Source organism: Lynx rufus, unplaced genomic scaffold, assembly GCF_022079265.1.
Source record: "Lynx rufus isolate CCGP_SWC_20201006 ecotype Redwood Valley unplaced genomic scaffold, mLynRuf1.p SCAF_18, whole genome shotgun sequence".
NCBI lineage: Eukaryota > Metazoa > Chordata > Mammalia > Carnivora > Felidae > Lynx > Lynx rufus.
Genome location: NW_025814832.1, coordinates 7,584,379 through 7,603,337, shown reverse-complemented (window position 1 = coordinate 7,603,337; position 18,959 = coordinate 7,584,379). Strand labels below are relative to the sequence as shown.

Here is an 18,959-nt window from a genome sequence, read left to right as displayed (position 1 = left end):
TAGCATATGCATTCTGAGATAACATTTCTACTTGTATTCCCTCCGATCTTTAATATATGGAAGAATTTTAAACATCTTTAAAAATTATAAATGGGAGGAAGAGAAGAAGGCTGTCAAAATGCTAGATTTTTTTATAGTTTATTCTTGATGTTCTTACTCTATGAATAAAAGGTCAAGCATCGACCAGAGATAAAACCCCTCCTCCCTGCCCCCAGGAAATTCAGGCTTGGAATTTCGACTTAGAGTTAGTCAGCAACTTGATATTGACTTCATAAGGAATGGTTAATTTGATTTCTTTACTAGCTGTCTTCCCTTATTACCAAGTATCATATCATTGGTGTGACTTTGAAAATGGCACTGTGTTGGGGTGCCTGGGTGGCTTAGTCGGTTAAAGATCTAGCCCTTGATTTCGGCTCAGGTTGTGATCTCACAGTTCATGGCATTGAGCCTTATGATGGGCTCTGTGCTGATAGCACAGAAAGCTTGGGAAGCTACTTGGGATTCTCTCTCTCCCTCTCTCTGCCCATCCTCGCTCGCTCTCTCTCTCTCTCTCTCTCAAAATAAATCAATGAACATTAAAGAAAATTGTATTGTGTTTTACAAGTACAGTGATGTGGCACATGATCTTATTTGTCCCTGGGTTAATTGCAGAAATCCAAAGTTGAGAGAGATTTAAGTTCAGACAAATATTTTATCTTCCAGGTAATTTCCCTAAAGTACATTCTGAAAAGTTCTCTGGTTAGAACTCAGAAGGAAAGGCTCAGAATAGCTGAATATAGCATTGATAGATTAGATTTGAACAGGAGTCATTATCTTCAAAAAATCGTAAAGAGAAGGGCGCCTGCGTGGCTCATTCAGTTAAGTGTCTGACTCTTGATTTTGGCTCAGGTCATGATCTTACAGTTAGTGAGACTGAACCCCACGTTGGGCTGTGCACTGACAGTATGGAGCCTACTTGGGATTTTCTCTCTCTGCCCCTCCCCCCCTCAAAATAAATGAACAAACTTAAAAAAAAAACTTATAAAGAGAGAGGATTAGGACTTAAAATCCATGAGCAAAATTCCAACCAAGTATCAGAGAGAAGAGAGAGAACTAAAAAATTTGATAAAAGAGCATCTCATTTGGGGTGCCTGGGTGGCTTATTTGGTTAAGCATCTGACTTCGACTCAGGTCATGATCTCTCACTCTGTGAGTTTAGCCCTGCCTAAGGCTCTGTGCTGACAGCTCAGGGTCTGGGGCCTGCTTCAGATTCTATGTCTCCTTCTCTCTCTGACCCTTCCCCACTTGTACTCTGTCTCTCTCTCTCAAAAATAAACATTAAAAAAAAATTTTTTAAATGAGCATCTCATTTTATTAGACCAGCACAACACTATACCCAAAACAAGGAAGGATAGCACAAAAAAAGAAAATTATAGTCTAATCTCACTTTCATGTGGAGATTTTTTTTAACCCTAAATAAAATGCTCCCAAATTGGTCCAAGAGTGTCTGTGGCCTAAAGGAACTTCTAAGTCATGCTGACCTCAGTGTCTGGAGGAGGTCAAGAGAAAGGACACACCCAGCTGAGGGAAGAAGTGGCCTCGTGCAGACGATACTGCAGTTTGGAGAGAGAGTGATGTGAGTTCACACCCTGAAAGGAAGCTATAGGACAGCTGTACATGGTGCCCTCACCTCTTCAAGAACTGCATTTCAGGGGTGCCTGGTGGCTCAGTCGGTCAGGTGTCTGACTCTTGGCATCGGCTCAAGTCATGATCTCGCGGTTCATGAGATCCAGCCTTACATGGGGCTCTGCACTAGCAGTGCGGAGCCTGCTTGGGATTCTCTCTCCCACCCATCCCACCCCCACCTCTTGATTCATTCTCTCTCTCTCTCTCTCTCTCTGTCTCTCCCTCAAAATAAATAAGTAAACTTAAAAAAAAAAAAACAACTGCATTTCAGCAAATAGCTGCCCCGCTCAAAGCAAATAATAAACCAGAAAGAAAAGAGCAAGAAAACTGTGCATAGGCGATATGAAACTAAGAGCAAAGAAAATAAGAAAAGGCAGATGAATAAAAAAGAAAAATATAAGAATAAACTTTACATTAAAAAAAAAAAAAAAAGGACAGCTCAAGCACAGACCAACCAGGGTAGATGCCATCCAGAAACACCTGATACAGCCATACCATTCAAGTCCTGGCCCTGTTCCACAGATCAGAAATTATGCCAAAGGGAAGGGGAGGGGACCCAAAGTCAGATACCGGTAGATATGCTAATAAAGTTAAACAGGCTTCTTTACTGTGGTTCTTCTCAGAGGCTTTAATATGGCTTTGTTCATTTTAAATATAGCCAATAAGAAAGTTATAAGGACATATCTGTATACATTTATATGTGTGTGTATATATGCGTCCATACATACATGATTATGTATATTATAGACAATATCTGGAAAGATATGCAGGAAATGGGTAACAATGTTATCTCTGGAGGGAAAGAGGGGAGATAGGGTACTAGGACAAAGGTAGGTGGGAGATTTATTTATTTTTCCTTGTAAACCTTTTGCAATTAAATATATGTGTTACTTATCTAAAAAATTTTTTCATTTTTAATAATAAACAAATGACAGCTAGTTTTTAGGCCTATTATATAGGCCTGAATTCCTGGATATTCTCTTTTCCCATTTAGAAAAGTACAAAAGAACAAAAAAGCTTTCTGAGTGAATGATCTATCTTATGGCATTTGAATACTTTGAAATAAACCCAAATAACACCTCTTGGGACACACCTGAAACCAACTGTAACATCGTGTCAACTATACTCAAAAAAAAATTTTTTTTTCTAATGTTTATTTTTGAGAGAGAGAGAGACAGAGCGTGAGCAGGGGAAGGGCAGACAGAGAGGGAGACACAGAATCCAAAGCAGACTCCGGGCTCTGAGCTGTCAGCACAGAGCCCGACACGGGGCTCAAACCCATGAACTCTGAGATCATGACCTGAGCCAAAGTTGGACGCTCAACCGACTGGGCCACCCAGGCGCCCCATATTTTTTTAAGTAAAAAAAGATAAAAATAAAAAAACGTTACAAACCTAAAACCTCTGGGCATATCCTCGTTCCAAGTGGTCGTGTTTTGTAGGCACGTAGCCCTTGTCTCTGGTGGTGGTACCAGCGGCCCGCCAGGCCAGTTTGCTTTGCAGAGGTTATGAAAATGGCTGACTCGGTTTTGGGTTTGTGTCTCATCCTCAGCAGTGGCTACCTGCTGGTCGTGAGCTTTTCTGCCCACTAGTAAACAGATGGTCTCACGTTGGCTGCCCTGACTGCAGAGTCACCAGAAACTCAGCGATATTAAGCTGTCAAAGGACCCATCTGCCCTAAGCAGCTGTCCAGGCATTTGCCTGTCTGGATTCTGGAAACCTCAATTATAACCCCAACTCATAAGCATAGAAACTTATTTTTCCTGTTTTGTTTTTGTGGATGAAAGCCTGAAGTCAGTGTCACCTGCTTCTTGTTTTTTGGGGTTTTTTGTTTGTTTGTTTGTTTGTTTAGCAGTATCTGTAATATCTGCTTAACTTAAAAAACGCCATTGCAGGGGCATCTGGGTCGCTCAGTCGGTTAAGCATACGACTTCGGCTCAGGTCCTGAACTCAATGGTTCATGGGTTCAAGCCCCGTGTCAGCCTCTGTGCTGACAGCTCGGAGCCTAGAGCCTGCTTCGCATTCTGTCTGTCTGTCTCTCTTTCTCTCTCTCTCTCTCTCTCTCTCTCTCTGACCCTTTCCCCCCCACCCTCTCTCTCAAAAATAAATAAACATTAAAAAATTTTTTGAAAGAACATCATTGCTTCTGTTCTTTTAACTCAAGAGTAGACTCAGACCAATAAGCAGGCCATTGGTTTGTCCCGGGAAGCACAGGCAGGGGGCCAGGGGAAATGAGGCCTCTTGACCTGAGGTAGCGGAAGTCAAAGTCCTCTGCTCCTGGCCCTTCTCATCCAACAGTCACTGCTCACCGCCTGCCCGCCGCTCCCATGTGTGTCTCCCTCTCCTCTGTCCTGGACCCCAAATACGTGTTCTCATGGCCCTTCCTCTGCATTCCCAAACTGCTTTCCTGAGATGCCTGGTTTCTAATCACAGCAGTGTATGTAACAACTAAAAGCGTAAAACAAATGAAAATACAATAGGTGAAAACAATGTAGATAGCTAACTGTAAAGGATTTGTTAATTAAATTATAGTCCATCTCCTTCATGGAGTATTTGGGCCAGTCAAAATTATAATTATCAAAAACATCTGATTTATGGTGAGAGAAAAGTGAGTGACCACAATTTACCATCCTCAGTGTACCCAGTAGAGATACACAGGAAGACACAGAGAGAAATGCCCACTTTCCATAGTACTAGAAACTGGAAGTATTACTCAACCACAGTATTACTCTGACAGGGACATCCTTCACCTCTACTCCCTTGTCATCCCATCAGGCCTTCCCTGCCCATCTTGGTAGAGAATAACAGTTCGCCCCCACCCCCCACCCCATGCTCCCTGCCCCCAGCCCTACTTAACTGTTCCCCACGGCTCTCATCTCCTTCTGGCACTATACCTTTACTTCGTTCTTTATCCCATGCGTTCCAGCTAGAATATAAGCCCCCAAGTTAGCAGGAACTGTACTTGAGCTGTTCACACCAGTTGCCCTGGTGTTTGGAATAGTGGCCGGCACTCAGTGGGCTCCCGCTGGGGACTCCTGGACACTGAGGCTGGCCGCGGGGGCCCCCTGGCTGCAGGACGCTCTAAGCCCTTCCCCACTGATGTATGCTCTTGCCTGCCAGAAGATGGTAACTTAGCCCTCCTTGTGTGTGAAAGAAAGGAAGAACTCCGTTACAGTCTCCTTCCCTTTATGAATGAACACCTCTTGCCTTGTACTGGTTGCAGGATTACAGCTCTAAGCAATGTCATACGTCTAGGGACACAAGTGAATGGGTATTCAGGATATTAAATCAACTAAAAGAGCTACCAGAACAGCCATGGATACACTGTATGCTGGGGGTTGCAGCTTTTCGTTAACTTATTTTTAACAACAAAAGAACTCCAAGTAATTTCAGACTCTCCTTGTCAGTAAGCTGACAGGGGTGCAAAATGTAGGGATTCCTGCTCAGATCAGCAACTGCAGAATGAGTAAAAGACTTCAAAACTACAACGAGAGGCTGTGTGCATAAGCCGGCTCCCAGCTTAGAGGCTGAGAAGTGGGTCCTAACTACGAACAGGTGCTGTGTGGAAAGGAACCCAGAAGAACCCATGTGCACCCTTTGTGCAAGAGCTCCTGGACCAAACAAATGTCTCCTTAGTCATGAGATCTGTGAAGAGCAGTAGTAATAAGAAAGGCTCAGACTCCTTTGTAACTTGTCTCAAAAATTATGGAATGGCACATTTTCTATAATTGTCATTTTAAATGTGAAAACCAAAAAATATATATATCTAAAAGTTATGAGATTATTTTAGGATATCTTTTCTTCCAGAAACAAAGCAGCTAGTAACCAGTAGATTCACATAAAATTTTCATAGTGGAGAAAAAAAAAAAAATCAGCTTGATCCACACACCATCCTTGGTAAGATAGAATCATTACCAAATGAAGCAAGGAGTTATATCCTGGTCTTAGGAGGAGAGGTGTCAGGCCTAGAGATATCACACAAAATGAAAAGAATCCGACTGAGGTTGTAAAGAGAAAAGAAATTTTTGTACGAAATGGAAAAGGAAAGCAACTTTATAGGACTAGATGGCTCAGAGAACTCCTTGTCATAAAAAAAAAAAAAATCAGGGAACAAGTTGTTAAGAGATATTCTATTCCTTGCTGACCAAAAGAAATGGGGGGGGGGGAATCAAGCCCAGCCTAGCTAAATTATGCCATTCAGAATTAGTAACTTCTGGCTTTCCACATCTGAGGCTTCTTTGATGCAGAATAGTTCTCGGTCTTTGTGTTTAGCATATGCAGTGAGTTAACAGACCTAGTAGAAATGCATGTTTGACAGGAAACAGACAGTGTGGCTCCTGGCCTAGCTCTGCCATCAGCTAGCTCTAAGCTCTTGAGCAGATCAAACTTTTTTGTTCCATGGCTTATCTGTAAAATTAAAGGTCTGCACCACGTTTGTTCATTCAGTTAAAAAAATATATATTTCTATTTGCATAATGATGAGAAAGTTCTGGCAGTGTTTCACAGCACTGTAAATAAACTTCACAGTACTGAACTCTACATTTACAAATGGCTAAGATGGTAAAAATAAAATGAAAGTCAGTGCTGGTTAGCCAGCACCAAGAAACAGGGAAAAAATATTTCTTGAGGCTCAGTCACACATCAGATATCATCTTCACACATGGGGATACAAAGACCAAACTCCTCCCATCAAGAAGTTGGTGATCTATCAAAGGAGACAAGTGTATAACTGGTAATAAGTTTGTAGAAGTTTAAAGAAAGTGGCTTAAAGCACTTTAAAGTCAGAGTATATTGACAGGAGTAAGACATGGGGAAAATGTTCTGGGAAAACTTCATCAAAGAGAAGTGGAATTTGTATTAGGCTTACACAGAGATCTCTAAGTTAAAAGTGGCAGACTTCCCAGGGCGCCTGGGTGGTTCAGTCAGTTAAGCCTCCAACTTCGGCTCAGGTCATGATCTCTCAGTTCTTGAGTTCAAGCCCCACATCGGGCTCTGTGCTGACAGCCTAGAGCCTGGAGCCTGCTTCGGATTCTGTGTCTCCCTCTCTCTTTGCCCATCCCCTTCTTGTGCTCTGTCTCTCAAAAATAAATAAATGTTAAAAAATTATTTAAAAAAAAAGTGGCAGACTTCCACTTCTAGCCAAAATGGAATAACAAGGATGAGATTTACTCTCCTTTCTGATTATAGCTCTAAACAGACAAAGTAAATAAAACAGGAGTTTCCAAGACACTGGATATCAGACAGTAAAGGATAATGATTTATGAGAGACAACAAGCAAATGAGATGAACCCTGCAGTTGCCCCAGCTTACTGCCTTGAGAGAATATCCAGGCCTCAGCACACGGAGGGGGAACCATTGTGGAACCTGGGGATCGGGAGACCAAGGCCGCTAAAGTTTGCAAGACAGGGTAACAGAGGATACAGCTACACAGAGAACTCGGGAAATCTGCAGGGATTCCTGTTAAGTATTCATCTGAACACTGATCAGTGCATGTGTATTAGAAAACTACCTGAGAAAAAAAAGAATAATGCAAAAATGTCAACAGTGATCATGCCTGGCACTCACAGAGAGTGAGGAGTAGTGCCAGTCCCCAGTAGCAAGACTGGAAAACTTCATAATTAACAGGGCATTACATATAGCATGCAGAAGGGTCTTGTTTAAGTACTAGGGAATAATTAGCCCTAGATTTAACACTGCTCTGGCTTCCCCTGATAAAGCCTTTTGTTGTGTTTAAGTTTTATTTATTTATTTATTCATTCATTCATTTATTTATTTATTTTTTGAGAGAGAGAGAGAGAGGGAGGGAGGGAGGGAGGGAGGGAGGGAGAATGTGATCAGGGGAGGGGCAGAGAGGGGAACAGAGGATCCGAAGGAAGTTCCTCAGTGACAGCAGAGAGCCTGATGCAGGGCTGGAACTCATGAACCACGAGATCATGATGGCCAAATTTGGACACTTAACTGAATGAGCCACCCAGGTGCCCCTCCTCTAACAAATCTTAAAAGCAAGACCCAAAAAGATCAAATTAGGGGCGTCTGCCTGGCTCATTCAGTAGAGACTGCAACTCTTGATCTCAGGGTGGGGAATTCACACCCCATGTTGGGTATAGAGGTTACTTTAAAAAAATGAATAAAAACTTAAAAAAAAAAAAGATCAAATTATTTCCAAATAATTTCAGCCCAGAAAAAGCTCAAGTATATTTAAAGGAATACAAAATTATCCAGCATGTAAGTAGGTAAATTTCACAATATCTGGCATTCAATCAAAATAGCAGGCCTGCAGGAAAGCAGAAAAATACAACCCAATATGAGAAGAAAAATCAATCAAAACCAACTCAGAATTGCCACAGATGTTAGAAATAGCCAACAAGGCTATTAAAATGGTTATTATCACTGCATTATAACCGTTGAAGACACAGAAGGTATCCAAAAAGACCCAAATCAAACTTCCAGAAGTGAAAACTACAGTGTTAGACATGAAAATACACTGGATGGATTTAACAGCATATTAGGCATTGCAGAAATAAAGTCTAGTGAACTTGAAGACCCAGCAGTAGAAACCATCCAAAATGAAACACAGGCAAGAAAGAGAAATTTTTTGGAAAAGAAATAGATCACCAGTGAACTGTGGAACAACTTCATGTGTAAATGAAGTCCCCACCAAAGGAGGGGAAGAGTGAAAAAAATTTGAAGAAATAATGGCTGAAAATTTTCCAAATTTAACAAAAATTTTATAAACCCACAGATCCTAAAAGTTACATGCAAGAAATCATGAAGAAACTACACCAAGGCATATCACAGATTGCCCAAAACCAATAGTAAAAAATTAAATATTAAAAGCTGCCAGAGGAAAAAGACATAGTATGTACAAAGGAAAAAAGATAAAGATATCGCAGATTTCTCATTAGTTACAATGAAAGCGAGAAAACAATGGAACAGCATCTTCTTGGTTTTTAAGTTTATTTTTTTAGTAATCTCTACACCCAATATGGGGCTCAAACCCATGACCCTGAGATTAAGAGTTGCATGATCTACCAACTGAGCCAGCCACACACCCCAGAACAACATCTTTCCAATGGAAATACCAATGGAAAAAACTGTCAACTTACAATTCTATACCGAGCAATACTACCTTTCAAAATGAAGATGAATTGAAGACTTTGTCCATTAGGCAGAATAAAAATAGAGCACATGGAGGGCACCTGGGTGGCTCAACAGGTTAAGCATCTGACTCTTGGTCATGATCTCACAGTTTGTGAGTTTGAGCCCCACGTAGGGCTCTGTGCTGCTAGTGGGGAGCCTGCTTGGGATTCTCTGTCTCCTTCTCTCTCTGCCCCTCCCCCATTCATTCATTCATATTCTCTCTCTCTCTCTCTCTCTCTCTCTCTCTCTCTCTCTCTCAAAAAAAAAAAAAACTTAAAAAAAAAAAGGTTTGGACCACCTGGGTGACTCAGTTGGTTGAACATCTGACTCTTGATTTCGGGTCAGGTCATGATCCCAGAGTCCTGGGATCAAGCCCTGTATCTGGCTCCACACTGGCATGGATTCTGTTTTCTCTCTCTCTCTCTCTCTCTCTCTCTCTCTCTCTCTCTCTCTCTCTCTCCCCCTCTCCTGCCCCTCTCCCCTGCTCTCACTCTTTCTCTCTAAAATAAAAAATAAATAAACAAATAAATTATATATAGCACATGGAAATATAGATCTCCACAAATGAATAAAGGTCATTAGAAATAAGTGCTACATGAGTAAATATTATCAGATTCTTTCCTTGTTATTTAATTCTTTTTAAAAGACAATTATCAGTTTAAAAAATAGCAGTAACAAAGTAATATTGGGTCAATTCCTGAAGAGAATATAACAAACCTAAATGTTTATGCCTCTAATAAGAGTTTCAAAATACAGGGAGCAAAAACTGGTAGAACTGCAGGGAAAAATGGACAAATCCAAGTTCAATACCCCTCTCTCAATAACTGATAGAACAAATCAACAGAAAGCATATAGAAAACCTGAAGAACACTATCAACCAAATTGTCCTAATTAGCATTTATAGAGCATTCTGCCTAACAGCATCAGAACCCACATTCTTTCCAGACATATCTCCCAAGATAGACTGCATTCTGTCTGGACCATGACACAGGTCACAATTAATATAATGGATTCATAGATCCCAGCCATAATGAAATAATAACAAAAAGATCTCTGCTAAATCCCTAAATAATTGGAAGCTAAATAACACACTTCAAAGTAACCCAGGGGTGAAAGAGGTAATTAAAAGGACGGATAGAAAGCATTTTGAACTGCATTAAGATAAAAACACAGCATATCAACATTTGTGTAATGCTGCTCAAAGAACACTCAGGTGGAAATTTATAGCACTAAATACCTAGAATAGAAAAGAAGAAAGGTCTCAAATAAGTAACCTCAGCTTCCATTTCAAGTAACTAAAAAAAATAAGAGCGAATTAGACCAAAGCAAACAGAAGAAACACAATAATAAAGATCAGAGCCGAAATCAATGAGACAGAAAACAGAAAAACAAGAGCAAATATCAATGAGACCAAAATAAAATTGATAAGCATCTAGTCAGGTAATGAGGAAGAACCGAAGACACTAATTACCAATACCAAGATGAGACATGCATGCTGATTCTGTAGATATTAAAAAGATAACCAGGAATATCTTTATTAATATTTTACGCCCGTAAGTCTGATGACTTATGGACAAATTCCTTGCAAGGAGCAAACTTCCCAAGGTCACACAAGAGGAAATAAATAACCAGAATAGTTCTGTGCCTCTTAAAGAAGTTAAATTAGTAATTAAAACTTTCCCACAAAGAAATCTCCAAGTCCAGATGGCTTCACCGGTGTGAATTCTATATTCTTATGAAAGAAATTATACAAGTTCGGTACAGACTCTTCCAGAAAATTGAGGGGATACTTCCCAACTCATCCTCTGAGGCCAGCCTTACCCTGATACCAAAACCAGAAGCAAATATGATAAGGAAAGACAACTACAGCAGTATTCATTGGAAATGGAGATGTAAAAATCAATGTATGTAATTTACCATATAAATAAAACTAAAAGGAAAAACTGTCAGATATTTCAGTAGATGCAGAAAAAGCACTTGACAAGATTCAACATTCATTTCTGATAAAAACTCCAGCCAACTAACAATAGAAGTAACTTCCTTAATTTGATAAAGGGCATCTATGAAAAATCTAAAGCTACTGTATTTAATAATGAAAGACTGAATGCTTTCTCCCTAAGATAGGATTTGGTGCTATTGAACAATTTTTGGATAACTGTACTGTCCATTTGGGAAATTTGTATTAATTGAATAATTTATATTGTCACCTTTATTGTATCACTTTGGGAAATAATTTGGCAGTGTGTTTTTTTTTAGTTTAAACACATGCCTGCCATATATTTCAAGTCATGCCACTGTGAGGTATTTAACCAAGAGAAATGAAAGCAAATGTCCACGTAAAGACTTACACACAAGTGTTCACAGCAGCTTTATTTGTAGCAACCAAATACCAAGGAACAATCCAAACGTCCATTAGCAGGTGAATGGATAAGTAAAGTGTGGTCCATCTAGGCGACCCCTACTCAGAAATGAAAAACATGAACTGTGCAACCACACTACCACATGGGTGAATTTCAAAATTCATTTCAAAACAAATGCTTAGTGAAAGAAGTCCACCTGAAAAGTGTACATACTATGACTTCATTGATATAAAATCTAGGAAATACAAATTATAGTAACAGGAACCAGATTAGTGGTTGTCTAGGAAAAGAGAGTGAGCGGGGAGGGGCAGGAAGACAGGATTGCAAAGGAGCACTGGAAAACTTTTTTTGGAGGTGATGGGTATGTTGAGTGTGGTGATACTTTCATAGGTATACACACACCTCAAAACTAGTCAGGTTACATACTTGAAATATGTGGAGTTTATCGTATATCAGTGATATGTCAATAACGCAGTTAACAAACGTGGGCCTGGGATCTGGGGCCTAGGGAGGGATGTGCAGATGAGATGGGGCAGTGTATTTTGGGTAGAAGAAAGCATAAACAAAGCCATAAAGGAAATATTTGAAAGCACGTGGGTCCTGTCTGAGAACAGTGAGAAGTAGTCCCGTGTGGCGGCCTGAGAGGCTGTGTGGATGGGAGTGGCAAGAAACACTAGCAGAAAGGGTGCTCCTGGGGGAGCTCAGTCATGACTCTGACTCTTGATTTCAGCTCAGGTCATGATCTCACAGTTCTTGAGATCGAGCCCCGAGTCGGGTTCCATGCTCAAAGCCCAGAGCCTGCTTGGGATATATATATTCTCTCTCTCTCTCTCTCTCTCTCTCTCTCTCTCTCCTCTCTCTCTCTCTCTCCAGCCTTCTCTCCCCCCTCTCTCCCTCTCTCCCTCTCCCCCTCTCTCAAAATAAATAAATAAACATTTAAAAAGAAAAGAAATACTACCAGAAAGGTGTGGAAGAATGACCGATCATCAAAGACTGGAAGGCAGTTTAATGAGTTTGAATTGATGCCAAAGCTGGAAGAAGTCACCAAGGAGAACATGTAGACTGAAAAGAGGGACCAGGTTGGAACCCGAGGCAACTCCTGGGTGTCATGGGTGGGAGGTCAGCAGGATAGAAGGAGGCTTGGGTGAAGTCATCTCTTGGAAAGAAGAGGAGCAACATGGCCAGATGCCTCACCAGCGAAGGGGATTAAGCCCCAGAAAAGTCCATTTGACTTGGTGGCCTTTGGAAGTGCCGTTAGTAAAGCACTGGGGGCAAAAGCCAAGTTATTAAAAAATAATAATAAGATTGAATGGAAGTATAGTCTGATCTTTAAAATATTACCATCTCTTTCTATGTGAAATTCTATGGTTTTAAACTCAAAAGTTTAATTTTTTTTGTACCATACATTTTCAAAAAGACCAGTTCCTGCCGTGTGTGGTGTAAGAACCTGAAACCAGTTGCAGATGTGTTCTAAACTCAGCTGGCTAATCCCAATTCCCGGGTGAGCAAAGTTCTACAGTTGTTACTCTGCTGGCCATAAAAGCAGTAATTCTGTCATTGGGAAGTAGTTGGGGGTCCTGAGAAGACCAGGGTGCAGTTCTTAAACCCTGTGCACACAGGGATTCTGATAGCCTTGAGACTCACTACCCGTGGAACCGCCTGTCATTTGATAGCAGCTTATTGGACCTCTCATGTGGTTGAAAAAAGAACTTAGGACCACTAACAAAGGGAAATATTTTCACCAAGTAACTTATTTTATATATATGAAATTTCAAAGCCATATTCTGTTACCTTCTTATATACAATTTCTGCCAAGCATTTCTTATGTTTTATAAACCGAAGCATTCTAACAACCAACTCTAGGGTCTCTTTGAAACCTCTTTCTGAATGTTCAGAGTTCCATCTGCCGGCCTCTTATTTAGGCTCAGTTTTCACCTGTCACCAGTGGAAAGTCAATCATATTCACTTTTTTGTGACTAGACCACAAATCCTTGGTAAATAAACTCAGCATTGTTAGTTACATGATAGCCATCTGTTCAGAAGAACAGAACTCAAACCTGAAAGGACACCTTTGGCAAAATGAAAGGTATAAAATAAACATCCGAGCACCTGACATGTCTTGATTAACTATTAGATATTGCACATTATCTCTGCTCTGAGTCACTGACTCTTTTTAAAGGAGTAGCAGTCATAAATCAAAGCTGATGTTTATCAGATTGAGAAAATACGGATACTAACTTGTAGAAGCACACTTCTTAGGCACACGGACTACCATCATATTTAGTCCGATAAGTGATTTTGATATCCTGAACAGGGTGTGAGGTGTCTTTGATATGTGTTACCGAATTTTCTTTAGAGTTTTGTACCATTGAGAAATCTCTTCCACCTTTATTATATAAAAGATTAGAGTTAGAACATCACATTGTCCTCAGGAAGCCTTGGCAGGTGGCTAATGCAGATTCCTAAAGCGGCTGTCCTGTGTTGTGTCCATCCTGGACAGAGGGGTAAGAGGGTCAGGGGACCCACGTTCCTTTAAATATAAAGCTTCAAAACTTTGCCATCAGTTCCAGTCCTTGGAACCCAAATAGCAAATAGGGCAGAGTGGCAAGCTTGCCGGTTCCATGCTGTTCTTTGTCTTGCACATTTGAGAAAACAGATGCTTGACATGCTTCCTCTTCCTTCTCCTTGCCTCACCCCTGATCTACGTGGCAGCAAGCTAAGTGTATTGCAGTTTTGTTCTCTTATTCTATTAGTGGATTCCCTTTAGTAGGCAAAAAGGAATCAAATGTAAGGCTTTTTGTGGCTTTGAGGTTCCTGCCTGCCTTGTTTCTGCACCTCCCCTGTTGCCGCGTCTCTCAGGGGAGGGCATTGATTGACCACAAACCAAAATAAAACGACGCTTCCTTGAGGTTAAGCATAACGGGAACCTACCTTTTCAAAAGTCCTCTTCTCTTTTCCATTGCTGTGGGTACATGAACACACTCTGGGCTGGCTGCCACTCGGGGTAGTTGAGCAGAGAGGCGGCCTGGGAATCCTCCAGTCTGTGTGATGAGTTCATTCCGGATCCTTCAGGCTAGCTGTCATCTCCCCAAGGGGCAGCCATCTGGGCAAGCTCCAAAGGAAAGGAACAGGAACCCTCAAAAGGTAATAGAGGCAAGACCACCTGGAGGGAATGGGATGGAAAGAGGAAGCCCCTGGGCAGACAGAGCACTCACCACATCCAATAGGACTAAAATAATGAGGTCGATATCCGTAAATCACCCCAACAGTCACTTCCCGTGTTGTATGCAGTCACACCACATGTATATTTAATCTTGTGTAATCAAAGCATATTATAAATGTAAAACTTATAATAACACCTTATTAATTTCTACCTTTTACTCAAAATGTTCATCACTAAGTAAAAGGATTCAAAAGAAATCGAATGTAAGACTTGGTAGCTTGAGGCTTCTGCCTAATGATTTTTTAATGGACGGAGCTATATAGACCAGATCAGTCGATGGCGGTAGGGGCAGAGCCACAGGAAACATGAAGGACATTTGGTCTGGACCGAAAGGAACCTCAGATCATTTAGATACTTCTTAATTATTTCAGTTTTACTCTAGAATATTTTTGTCATGCTTAGTCTTATTTCACAGAATATGGACTGGATTTTTCATCCAAATTAGTGCTTTAGGTTTGATTTCTATGTGTCCACTTTTTATGGCTTTTATTTGTATCAATAATAGCAACAACTGCTTCTTAAGATCCTACTATTGTGGGGGCACCTGGGTGGCTCAGTCGGTTCAGCGTCCAACTTTGGCTCAGGTCATGATCTCACAGCTCATGAGTTTGAGCCCCACGTCGGGCTCTGTGCTGACAGCTCGGAGCCTGGAGCCTGCTTCCAATTCTGTGTCTCCCTCTCTCTCTGCCCCTAACCCACTCGCATTCTGTCTCTGTCTCTCTCAAAAATAAATAAACATTAAAAAAAATTTTTAAAAAAAGATCCTACTATTGTGCCAGTTTATATAAAGTATGTGATTTAATCCTCAAAGTTCCTCTACAACAAAGTAGATGTACTTACCCCCATTTTACAGGAAGAAAGTGGGGTTCCAAACACATAAATGAATTAAAATTTAAAAATAAATAAAAGCAGAACATATAAATGATTTACCCAAGATGACACAGCTGATAAGTGGCAAAGCAGAGTCAGATTCAAGTTCTCCAACTCCAAAGCTCATGATCTCTCAGAGCCACTGCCTTTATGTTAGGACCAGGGGCCTAAAAAGCTCGAGAAGGGTAAGCGTCTTGACTTTCTCTGGGCTTCAACAGCAGCTCACCTTGTATGCCTTTGCTTTCATTTCCCCAGCCTATGACAATGAGCCCCGGCTCAAAAATGCCAGGCCTTGTCTAGGTTAGTTAGGTGCCAGAGATACAGCAGTAAGCCAGACCCCGTTCCTTACCACACCAAGTGTGCAAATGGGTAACGAAAAGCAGTTGCACTTGTGCCAAAGGCCATGAAAGTGAACTGGGAGTACTGGAAAGAAGAGGTTTGCTAAGAAAAGTATTAGGAACGACGCAGGACGGTAGGTAGCCTGATCAAGAGAACAATGTGTAGACGCAGTGCCTACATTTGGAAGGAATCAAACTGAGTTTATTTGCTTAACATACTATAACTCAAACAGAGTCAGTTAAATTTGCTAACCTGACGTAATTTTGTCTTGTATGCACCAGTCTGAGCAACCATTCCTTGCCAGGACTGATACAATTGTGTTCCCTCTGTCTACTGTAAACATCTTTTGTGCGAAGTCTTAATTGAGACTGGAATTATACCTAAAAGTGTGGACATGTGAATTCTCTCCCCTTATAGTGAGTGCCAAAAGGCAATGGAAAATTGTGTTTAAAGCCCTGAGGAGAAAGTGTTGTCAAACCAGATAATTCTTTACCCAGCAGGGAAGTGTCAGTCCAGTGTGAAGTTGGAAGGAAGGAAGCAAGCAAGCAAGCAAAGAAAGAAAGAAAACAGGGGGCACCTGGCTGGCTCAGTCAGTAGACCCTTGTGACCCTGTGACCCTTGATCTCAGGGCTGTGAGTTCGAGCCCCAGGTAGGGTGTAGGCATTACTTAAAAAAAAAATCTTTAATAAAGAAAAAGAAAGGAAAAGGTGAGAAAGGGAAACAACACAATCGGACAAACAGGGACTTTTCATACACCCTTTCTTAGGAAATGTTCTGAAGATGTATTCCAACAAACTACGGTAATAAAAGAAGAAGCAGGAAGAGATGAGAGCCGAGAGGTAGTAGGTCCAAATCACGAGGGAAATAAAGTCCAAGTGGCAGGTGTGGAATCAGTGTAGCTCAGAGCAAGGAGGTAGAGGACTTCAATGAATGGTACCTAAGGAAAGGGGGATTCAGAGGGTTTTATCTAACCGTAAAAACTAGATCATGAAAGAGAAAAGGCAATTTGTAAATGGGGGGCGTGGGTGGAGTTTAAGAGAGAATGTATTTGGGGACATTACTTACGCACTCCATTAAGTAATGAATAATACATGGTTGCAATAATAAAACACTGCTTGATTTCCAGCTTTTGAACTTAATCTTACACAAAGCATAGAGACCCTACCAAAACACGAGTTGGTAATAATGAATCTTTTTAATGCTTTTTATATTCCAGGCGCACTCCTCTAGGTGACCGGGATGCAGGCAGTGAACAAAGTAGCCCTCAGCACTCACATTCTAGGAAGGGAGGTAAACAATAAACACACATAAATCAGTAAAATAATGTCTCGAGTCCATGAAGAAGAAGGATAACATGATGATAGAGCATAGCTGGGGTCGGGAGGTTTCTCTGCTGCCATGAAAGACCTCTCAGAAGAAGGGACGCTCCAGTTAGGATTTAAATAATGACAGGGAAAAGACCGGGGGTTCTCCCAAGCAGGAGCAAGCTTCCTAAAACTGGAATTCTCTGTGATGGTCAAAAGATAAGGGCCAGTCCTGCTGGAGCAGTGTGCCTGAGGGGGGAGGGCAGGGAATGGAAGTTAGAGATAGCCCAGGGCAGATCACTTAAGGCCTTATGGGCAACAGTGAGGGGGTTGCAGGGAGAGAGACTATTTTTTTAGCAAGGGGAGCAATGTGAGCTGATTTATGTTTCAGGAAAGAAAATCACCCCGGCCATTTTGTAGAGGATGGACTGTAGCAGGGACAAGGGCATGGCTGGTCCGGAACATCAAAGGTGGTCACCTGCACTAGCATGTTAGCAGTGGACACAGTGAGAATGACAGGGCTCATGTGAGACAGAAGGGGACCACAGGACTGATACCTGGCCGGAGCCCCTGGTAGCTGGGGTAGCACTGACTGAGAGAGGGGTGTCTGAGACAGAAGCACCTTTTGGAGGTACAGTCAAGAGCCCATGACGGGAGATGTCACAAAAGACGCATTCTTCTCAGCCCCCAAGCATATGAAAGTACAGCTGACAGGAGGCAGGAGCTGGAGGGAAGCCAGAAGCGCTAAAAGGAGCTGGATGCCGATATCCTTACTTCACATGGTGAGCCAGAAAGAAATGGTTTCTTGACAGAATAAAGTGAAAAGGATGCATCTGTTATTTAAAGTAATAAAGATGATCAAGAGTGATAGAGCTGTACTGATGAAGGTATAGATGAGGAGGAGAGAGGGGCTTCCTAGTGATAGACATGCAGATCTGCCATGAAAGGAAGACAGAGGCTAACGTCTAAACCTGATAAAGTCAGAAAGAACAGCCTAAGCATATTATTCAGTGATTGAAGAACTAGAAATAGAAGCGATCCGAAACAAGCACCAAAGAAAGGAGCAGCGGGTCAAGGGACCGTTGCTTTTAGTTTTGTGGGGTTTTTCCAGTCCTCTGCGTGGGTTACTTTGTTAAAGAATAAAAGGGTAATGATTTCAGTCACTTCAACAGCGTCGGATTTTCTGCATGTGGAATGGAAGTGCTTTTTGATTCCCCCAAATTAATTGAACAGTGGTAGGTTGGTGGGGGGAGGATGTTAAAAGTCTTATTTTGTCAAAATAATACCAAGAATTTTCCACGTTAAAATGTGCCAGCAGGTGGCAAAAGAAAAGGTTAGTTGTCAGTTCCTTTCTTGACCTGTAGGAGTTTGAACATTTCTAATTTAATTTAATTTGAGAGGCTCCTGGGTGGCTCAGTCAGGTAAGCGACCGACTCTTGGTTTCGGCTCAGATTGTGATCTCACAGTTTCATGGGTTCGAACCCCTCGTTGGGTTCTGTGCTGTCAGCTTGGGATTGGGATTCACTCTCTCCATCCCTCTCCATCCGTCCCCCACTTGCACTCAGGCTCTTTGTCTCTCCCTTAAAATAAATAAACATTTTTTTAATTTAATTTGCATTTAGGGGTGCCTGGGTAGCTCAGTCGGTTAAGCGTCCGACTTTGGCTCAGGTCTTTATCTCACATGAGTTCGAGCCCCACGTCAGGCTCTGTGCTGAAAGCTCATAGCCTGGGTCTTGCTTTGGATTCTGTGTCTCCCTCTCTCTCTGCCCCTCCCCCACTCCTGCTCTCTCAAACATAAATAAACATAAAACAAATTCCCTATCCTCTTTCGCCTTCTAGAAAACCACCCCAGTCTCTACCAGCCTTTGCGGTTTTTCTAGGCCATTTGGCAACCTTGATGGAACGGAGAGCTCCAGGCAAGGAAGAAAGGCTTGCTGAAGGAGCCAGTCAGAAGGACCAGAAGGACGGCAGCCATAGGGATAGGTGCTAACTGAGAAGGTGACAGCTGAGGGAGGGCTGGGTGGGGGCTGCAAGTATATGTTTTAGCTAGAAACCTGTG

General features: G+C 41.7%; 1 protein-coding gene across 1 annotated transcript in view; it reads left to right on the top strand.

Moving 5' to 3' along the window:
- MYO1D (myosin ID) overlaps window positions 1-18,959 on the top strand; it is a 361,161-nt gene that overhangs the window by 275,420 nt on the left and 66,782 nt on the right. The gene's annotated exons all lie outside the window — the stretch shown is intronic.